The 7,901-nt window shown below is 35.6% G+C and overlaps 1 protein-coding gene across 1 annotated transcript in view; it reads right to left on the minus strand.

Moving 5' to 3' along the window:
- The window catches only part of LOC107091061 (interleukin-11 receptor subunit alpha-like), a 52,705-nt gene extending 44,916 nt beyond the window's left edge, over positions 1–7,789 (minus strand). The window contains exon 1 of the mRNA XM_015384785.1: positions 7,639–7,789. The gene's annotated coding sequence lies outside the window, so the exon portion shown is untranslated. The remainder of the gene's footprint in view (positions 1–7,638) is intronic.
- Positions 7,790–7,901: the final 112 nt, after the last annotated feature.

Genomic DNA, 7,901 nt, shown 5'->3' on the forward strand with positions numbered 1-7,901 from the left:
ATAATTCAGTTTTAATTCACAAAAAAAATATTATTTGGTATTAAGCCTGGCGAAAAAAGAAAAAAAAGTTAAAACTGTTACCGTTTCAGTCAGTGGTGTTACATAAGTCTGGCATATGGGTTAAGATAACTGTCAATAAAAACGCTGGTATTTGTTCGTAGTTATCAGCCCATATGTGACATTAGATGTTACATTTGTGAAAGAACATGTTTAGAATTTATGAATTCAAGTTGCACATTTACATTTTGCAGCTGACTTCAACACAAGAACAAATCACAGATGTATAAATATAAATCTACAACCCCTATTAAAGCTGTTGAAATCCTTACCAGCTGGAGGTGGTAGTGCACCTAAAAGTTAGATCCACCTGCCACCTTTAAACAAGAAGAGTAAGAGGAAAGCAAAAGCATCGATGGATGTCACTACCCAATCCGTCCCGGAAGAACGACCCGTTCTGCGCATGCACAAATATATTTAAAATATACATCCGGATGTCCATAAATAATGTCATTATGGTACTAAAAATGCTTATTTCTATCCTTATCTCACTAAAGAATGCTAATAAACATTTTTAAAAAATGTTTTATGACTTTTTTAAGACAGTTTTTATGCTTTTTACATTTTCTTCGTTAAACTGCTTCTATGACGTCATCATCAGACATGCTCAGAGCAGTCCGGCAAGATATGATTAAACATATTTATCTGCATTTTAGTTGTTTCTTTCTTTAGATTACGCACTATATAGCATACAAAAACATAAAACTAAAAAAGATAGATTTATTTTGAAATCCAAAGCCGAAAAATTTAGCCACCGGAAGTAGCGTAGAATCCATTTCCGGTGCAGGACGGGTGATTAAACAGAAAGGATTTTAAGGCATTTATTTTCTCAGGAAATATTAATAACCTTTAACTGATTATATTTTAGTACGTTTACTGTTTTTGGGGAGGGAAAACGTCATTTAGGTATTTTTAACAAAATAAAATCGAAGACGACCTGAACAGCACGTGTTGAAAACATTTAAGAAAAAAAATATTTAATTAATATTTTTTTTTGTCTTCTATTTGATATTCATTTAATGGTGGTTGGCGAACAACCATAAGCTGACAACAAGGAACAAATACAAAATTATGACTTATTCACAGTAATGCTGGACTGTTATTCAATATGAATATAACTCACAGTAAAATGTTATCCAATAATGGTGATATGACAATTGAGCACATTTTCAGTAGTTCAATATATACACTTCAGACTTTGGTTACGGCCTTTGTGACAACAGAAAGAGCAGCAGCACATTGGCTATAAGAGCGATGACGTACTCCACAGACAGGGAGACTATGCTCTGCAGCAGTAGGCTGTGCTGCTGGTGCTTCAATAAGATAAGTTTTAGCTAAAAAATGAACACGCTGGATAATGTGACCAAACGTCCCTGTTTTGTATTAGCTGTGGAGGGCAAAAGCCGTCCCTAAAAATATCTCTGACTTCAGCGTTTGATGATTGAATAATAGATGTGTGGAAAGCATACTGCTCATAAAGCAACAACTGGTCGCACTGCTTAAATTTAGTTGTAATAGAGGAGCTGAGAGCAGCCTAAGGGGAAGGCGCGAGCCTGTCATCGTCATCCTGTGATATTATGTGAAATTAATTGGGTTGACTGAGCTGAGAAAAAGTTTTGATTCAAAGGTGACTAATGTTGGCGACACTCCCTGTACCCACGTCAATTAAAAAATAAATAAACAGGATCTGTTTTGTTTTTCTCAAAGAGGAGAAGTACAAAATAAACCCACATTCTACCAACAAACAGAAAACCATAAATCAAGATAAGAGCAGGGGGTATGACAGAGCGAAAGGAGATGATTTTGGAGTGAACTGGGGAGCTTTAGATTGTATTTCAAATTTATATTCATTTAAAAAATGCCAAAAGGGCAAATCAACCTGTAATGAAATGCTCCAAGTTGCTACTAGTGAAAAAGGAGCATACAACACTGGGGGCCGAAACATTTAATCGGATTAATAATGATAATAATAACCGTCAACTAATTTAGTAATCGATTAATGTTTAACTGGACTATAGAGACTCTAAAACAGGCCTTTAGCTGACAGAGCAACCCACTTAGAACAGCAATTATACCAAAATTGTATAAAGATTTTGCATTTAAAATAAAAGAAAAACATTTTCATAAGGCAACATGCTCTATCCAGAACTCATCCAGTGGAAAAGATTTAGTTTCACCTGGTTTAATTTTCTAAAGCATCTTCTTTAAGGAACCTTTAGCGATTCATCAAATAATCGAAAAATTATCAATTCATTAATCAATTTGCAAACTAATCATTAGTTGCAGCCCTATACAACACCATCAACAAAACACAACAAAGACTGTTTGCACTTTGAATCAGTCCTGTTATAGGACTTTTTGTCTAGATTTGTGGGCTTTGGTGACATTACTGTAGGCTGAGGAACACTGAAGTGAAAAAGTACCACATGTATCACCACTAACCATACACAGCATATCATTTCTTTGAATAATAAATCATTGACTGGTCCTTTTAATGCAATCAAGGTACCCAAAAGTTTTGACTGCAAAGAAAGTTGCACCTTCATATGATTTTTGTTGTCAACAGAACTTTTAATAAAGTATCAGCCCATACTCAAACCCAGTTTGAGGTTGTCTTTTTAAGCTTAAAAATGCCTAAAACATGTTATCATAGAAGCAAACTTGCAAACTCATAGGAAGCTCTAATTAAAAGCAGCCTAGAAAACTCTGATGTCACCTGAGCCTGTGCCTTATAAAGCTATGGGAAATTTAAAAATCTAAAATTGGAAGCGGTCAACAAACCGGGATAGACAAAAATAACAAAGATGCTTTAGTTTAAATCAATGCATAAGTTAACAGGGATTCTGTAAAGTTTAGAGAGGAGAGGAAACTCTATGAGCAGCAGCACAGAGAAATACAGACCCCATTTTAGGCCCCTTTAAGTTGGTTTAATATCAAGGGCTGGCTCTTTTGTTTCTCCATCTCTCACATACACACAAAGTGGAGTATGGCCTCAGACCTGGCAAGCTGCTCTCAACTTCTTGGAGCAGATTTCTCTCTAATTTGGAGTTGATTGCTGTGGGCCCTCTGTGAGTGACTAGTGAAATATGAGCGTTGAGCGAATATGGAGGCTTGGACTTCGTTTAGCGCTGTATGCATTCGATTATATGAGCGTGCAGGCACCGAGCCACTGGTCAGTCAGAGTTTGTGTCTTTGCATGTACAGTGTACGTGCTTGTGTGGAGGTCTGTATCAGGGTCTATGTGGAGACAGAGTGTTTTTTTTCCTGTGCACATGTGGTTTTTGGCCTGAGTTAGAGTAAAGACTCAGAGCGGTCTGCAGGGATTCAGGCAAAGCGAAAGGCAAAGCTGAATAATTACATCTCTGAATCCAGAATAAATTATCTGGAGGTAAGTTTCAATGAAAGGAGTTGTTCAAAAATCCAACTACAGTAAATAAGTCAGATAGTGTCCAAGCCGAGTCCAAATCACACTGTTTGTTTAAAACAAGTGTCAAAGAGCGGAGGAGTAGATTTTAACAGAAAAGTGCAAATTAAGTTGAAATCCTTGCCTGTGGATTCTTACTCATTTGTTTAATCGATTTAGTGCGTTTCAAGATTTTATTTAAAAGATAAAACATATAATCAGATTGAGTTCCGATGATAAATATGTTTTGAAGAATTACTGTAAATCCAGAAGTTGACTCACTAGCTCTTACAATTTTTGGAATCTCTCCCTTATGATTAAAAAAATGAGTAAATGCACAAATTCTAATGCTGCTTTAAATAAAGAAAAGTTTTCATGTTTTCTTTATTTTTTTCCTTTTTATTGTTTGTTTTAGGCTTCTTTCTTATCACAGCTGCAATGCATAAGCTACTTTAAAAAAGGCCACAGCAAAATCCTAAAATGAAAAGTCTTGGGTTAAAAAAAAATTCTAATCCTAATCAAAACATTACCACTTCTTTTTTCCCCCTTTTTAGGAATAATAAACGCCTCTCCTTCTAGATTTTGCTTTTGTAACCCAAACCCCATCTTAGATCAGTGCCTCATAGATGCACCCAGAATTTGTTAATTTATATTTTATGGTCTAAAATATACTAAACACCAATTAAATCATAAAGCCCACAGCACACACGTTTCTATAGTAGATAGAAAACCCAAACTGCAGATTTTTAAGGTCTGAACAAGAGTTCAGAACCTCTTTCTACAAGCAATATATGACTTAGTTAGCAACTTTACATCTTAAAGCTTTGTCTTTTCGTTTTACAGCAACAAACAAGTCCATCAGCAAAGACTTCCAAGTTGTTAAATGTCTTCAGGAAGCTACACCCAGTGTACATCTTTGTTTATTTATCATTCACAGAAAAACTCTTACAAAAGCAAGAAAAAGACAGTGATGGTAACAAAAAGAGCTGGGTAACCCTGGGAAAAAAACTCAAACCAATCTCAACTCTATTGTATTTGCACAGCAAAAGGTAACAGAAGGAAATTGAAAATTCTAGCCTCAATTCATGAACTTGGATTTAAATCTCCAGTCGGGTTGGTTGAACGCAAATTTCTCTGTGCATTTCTTAATATTGTTCCAGCAGAATATATTAAGCAGCAGTACCAGAAACTGGACCTAGTTACCTTTGTGCAAACACACTTATCAAATAAAGCTGCTTCTGACTCTATTTCAAGCTGCATCATTTGTTTGATGCACTGCAGGCGGGCCTGGTGTATAAACACAAGCGTTCTGACGTCAAATAGTAATATTTGAAGGTAAAAATCAAATTTTACCACAGCTGCATCTAGTTCCACAATAAAATATTTTTTTTTGCAGAGCAAGAACATTAGGAACACCTTTAAGGGCTAACTTCAAGGGTCAACTTTGACCTAGAATGCTCAGACGTGTTGAGAAAAACTTCAAAAAAACTTTACTAAATCAGAAGAAAAGACCTTGCAGCAGATTTTCTTTTTTACAACTTACCTCCTTGCTCTCACTCCTGGAACGCCCCCCCAGGCTTCATCTTTCTGCTTTGTGTGTTTGCATTCCAGCAGAGCTCTATTTAAGGGCTATATCCCTGCACTGCTCAAAGGAATGCACATCTGCAGCGAGGTCTCTATACTATTGTGTCTATCTTTCTCGGATTGTTTGCTTCTAGCTGTGCGTAGAGTACATTGACCTACCCCATGCTATTGCCCTGCAGGAGCCATGCCTGCAGAGAAGAATACATAAATATACAAGGAAAGATCTGAATGAAGAGTAATCTTGTTTATTGCATCAACAAGTGCATTTGTTTGACTTGATTTAAGAGTTTCATTTATACCGTGCCAAGAGAGCATCTGAGCTTAAGAGCTGGGAACTAACAGAGTAAATGAGACACTATAGAGGTGCTGAACTACTGTCTTTTGCAATGACAAACAATACCACAGCATTTACACTAAATAAATATCAACTACAAGTATAGCATTATTTACTTGCCTTTATTCTGAGTAGAAAAGCAAAAATTACTCATAAGCTTGAAAAAAGGTGATAACATTAGTTACTGTTTATTAGCCACAGCGCAAGCTGCATTTTTCTTTCCTAATAACAAGGGAAATGGTTTCTGGGCTTTCAGCAGGTGGGGGAGGGGTGACTTTACCTTCCTCTGCACTTTTATCAAAAAGACTTTAAACCTTCAGCAACGGCATGACAGTAGTTTGGAAGATAAAGTTTTAATGCTACAGGCTAGGGCTTCTGAAAAACTGTTGTTTATTTAGTGTTGAAGTTTTAAGAAGCACTCATCATAACAACCACAACACAATAACATTTATTGTTATTGTTGAGCCATTCTAGTTACAAACATACCCAAGACTTATTATTGAAGGTTTGGACCTGACTTCATTATGTTTAAATTAGCAAAATTATAAAATGAACATATAGCTTGGTAGCTAATGTTTGTTGTATTGAGTTTTTTCTTTAAATCTACTAACCTACTGGTTTGGTACTTTAACACAAAATATCATTAGTGTAAAGTAAATTACAAACCTAAATTATTAACATTTTTGTAATAAAATTCTGTGTTAAAGTACCAAACTGGTAGATTTTTCTTTAAAAGTCTACCAGTTTGGTACTTTAACACAAAAATGTATTAGTGTAAAGTAAAGTCAATTACAAAAATGTCAATAATTTAGGTTGGAACTTGGGAATATAATCATAAATTTTACTTTCAAATTAAATCATGCAGGGTGTGTTTTATCTTGGCCGTCTCTGTGTTTGTTTTAATGAAGATATCATATAGTAGAAACATCTGGTGGGTGAATAAAAGGAATTCTGTAAGTCATTAAACTGCCATTATTTTAATGAATGAAAAAGACAGTAAATTCCACAGAGATCATGTGTTCCTGGTTTACTGGCAGCAGTCACAAACTACATTTAAAGTGCTGCGTTACAATTTGTTTTCAGTGATAATAATGAGCCCAGATTTTTCACTTTTTAAATACCTTAAATTTTTACATCTTGGTTTTGAAAGACAACGTTAATGTTGGTAACAGAACTAATGCAGAGAATAAAACATGACTTTTCTGTAACCACCTGGACCGTCTCCAGGCTTTATTTTTATCTAAATTTCCAGAACCAGAACCAAATATTGAAATATTAAGATACATTTCTATTAGAGAAAATTTTAAACTGAGTAGGTAAATTAGATAATTTCCAATGGAATGAGTATTTTTACTCTTAAAAATAAGATATTTCGATAAAATGCAATTTAGATTAGCCAATGCAATTGTGTTTTCTTATTTTAAATCTAAATTATCTTGTTCCATTGGCAAATGTATCTTGTACCTTCTCAATTCAAGAACAAATGAAATTAAAAAAAAAAAAAAAAAATGACTTATCTAGATTTTAAATTTATTCCAGTATGTTGCTATATATCAAGATTAAAACCAAATTATCTGCCCTTACCTTATGGTGCGGTTCTTGACCACATTTACCAGGGAGGCATTTATTTTTTTTTTTATCATAGAGTAAATCAAACAAGCAGGACAACGTGTCATTTATTAATTGAGCCCAAAAAGCACTTTACTGCTCTGGAGCTGCAGGTTGCAGACCCCTGACATCGTTATTTTAAGATGTTTTTAGCGCAAGAGCATATCTATATATACAAAAAAAAAAAATTATTCAGTATTAGATCTTCAGTGGGGCATTGGCCCCTTTAGGCCCCTGTCTAGAACCCCCAATGATTACTCTATTTAGATGTTTACATAAAGTTGTCTTTACCTGTTACAGCCTTGTTACAAAAAAAGTTAATAAAAAAATATATATTAATAGATAACAAGCCAAATGTTTTTACCTTTAAACAAAATTCTGATAAAACATTACAAAAAATATATTTTCATTTATTTATTTTTTTTTTATGTGCATTTAATTAAACCTATAACCAGGGTTTGACAGGCGTCCTTTATTATTACTGAGCGACGCAACACACCATGACGTCACGGTCCCACAGACATCACCGGAGCAGCTACACTAGTGTCCTGTCCCGTGGAGAGGCGGATAAAACTTTTCGCCTCCCCCAAAGCCGCAGCCTCGTAGCCGCTAATTCCTCCCTCCACTGATTTAGAAAATCCCGCAAACTCACCTTGGACAAGCTCCGTTGGTCAAACAGGCATTATTATATTATCTTCTTCCATGGCTGGGACTTCGGCGAGCACTTCTTCGGTTTGCCGAAGACAAAGTAGAGTCGGAGTAACTGGCCAGAGAGCGACAAACTAAACGGGGATGAGAAGGAGGAGGAGGTTCGTGTAAGGCGGTGTCTAGCCAGACTGAGCCAGACCAACCCTCCTCTCTTCTCATTGGACAAGGTGTCTGTCAATCACCTGGGAGACAGGGCGGGTCCTAACT

The sequence above is a fragment of the Cyprinodon variegatus genome, unplaced genomic scaffold (genome assembly GCF_000732505.1).
Source record: "Cyprinodon variegatus isolate N-32 unplaced genomic scaffold, C_variegatus-1.0 Scaffold323, whole genome shotgun sequence".
In the NCBI taxonomy this organism is placed as follows: Eukaryota; Metazoa; Chordata; class Actinopteri; order Cyprinodontiformes; family Cyprinodontidae; genus Cyprinodon; species Cyprinodon variegatus.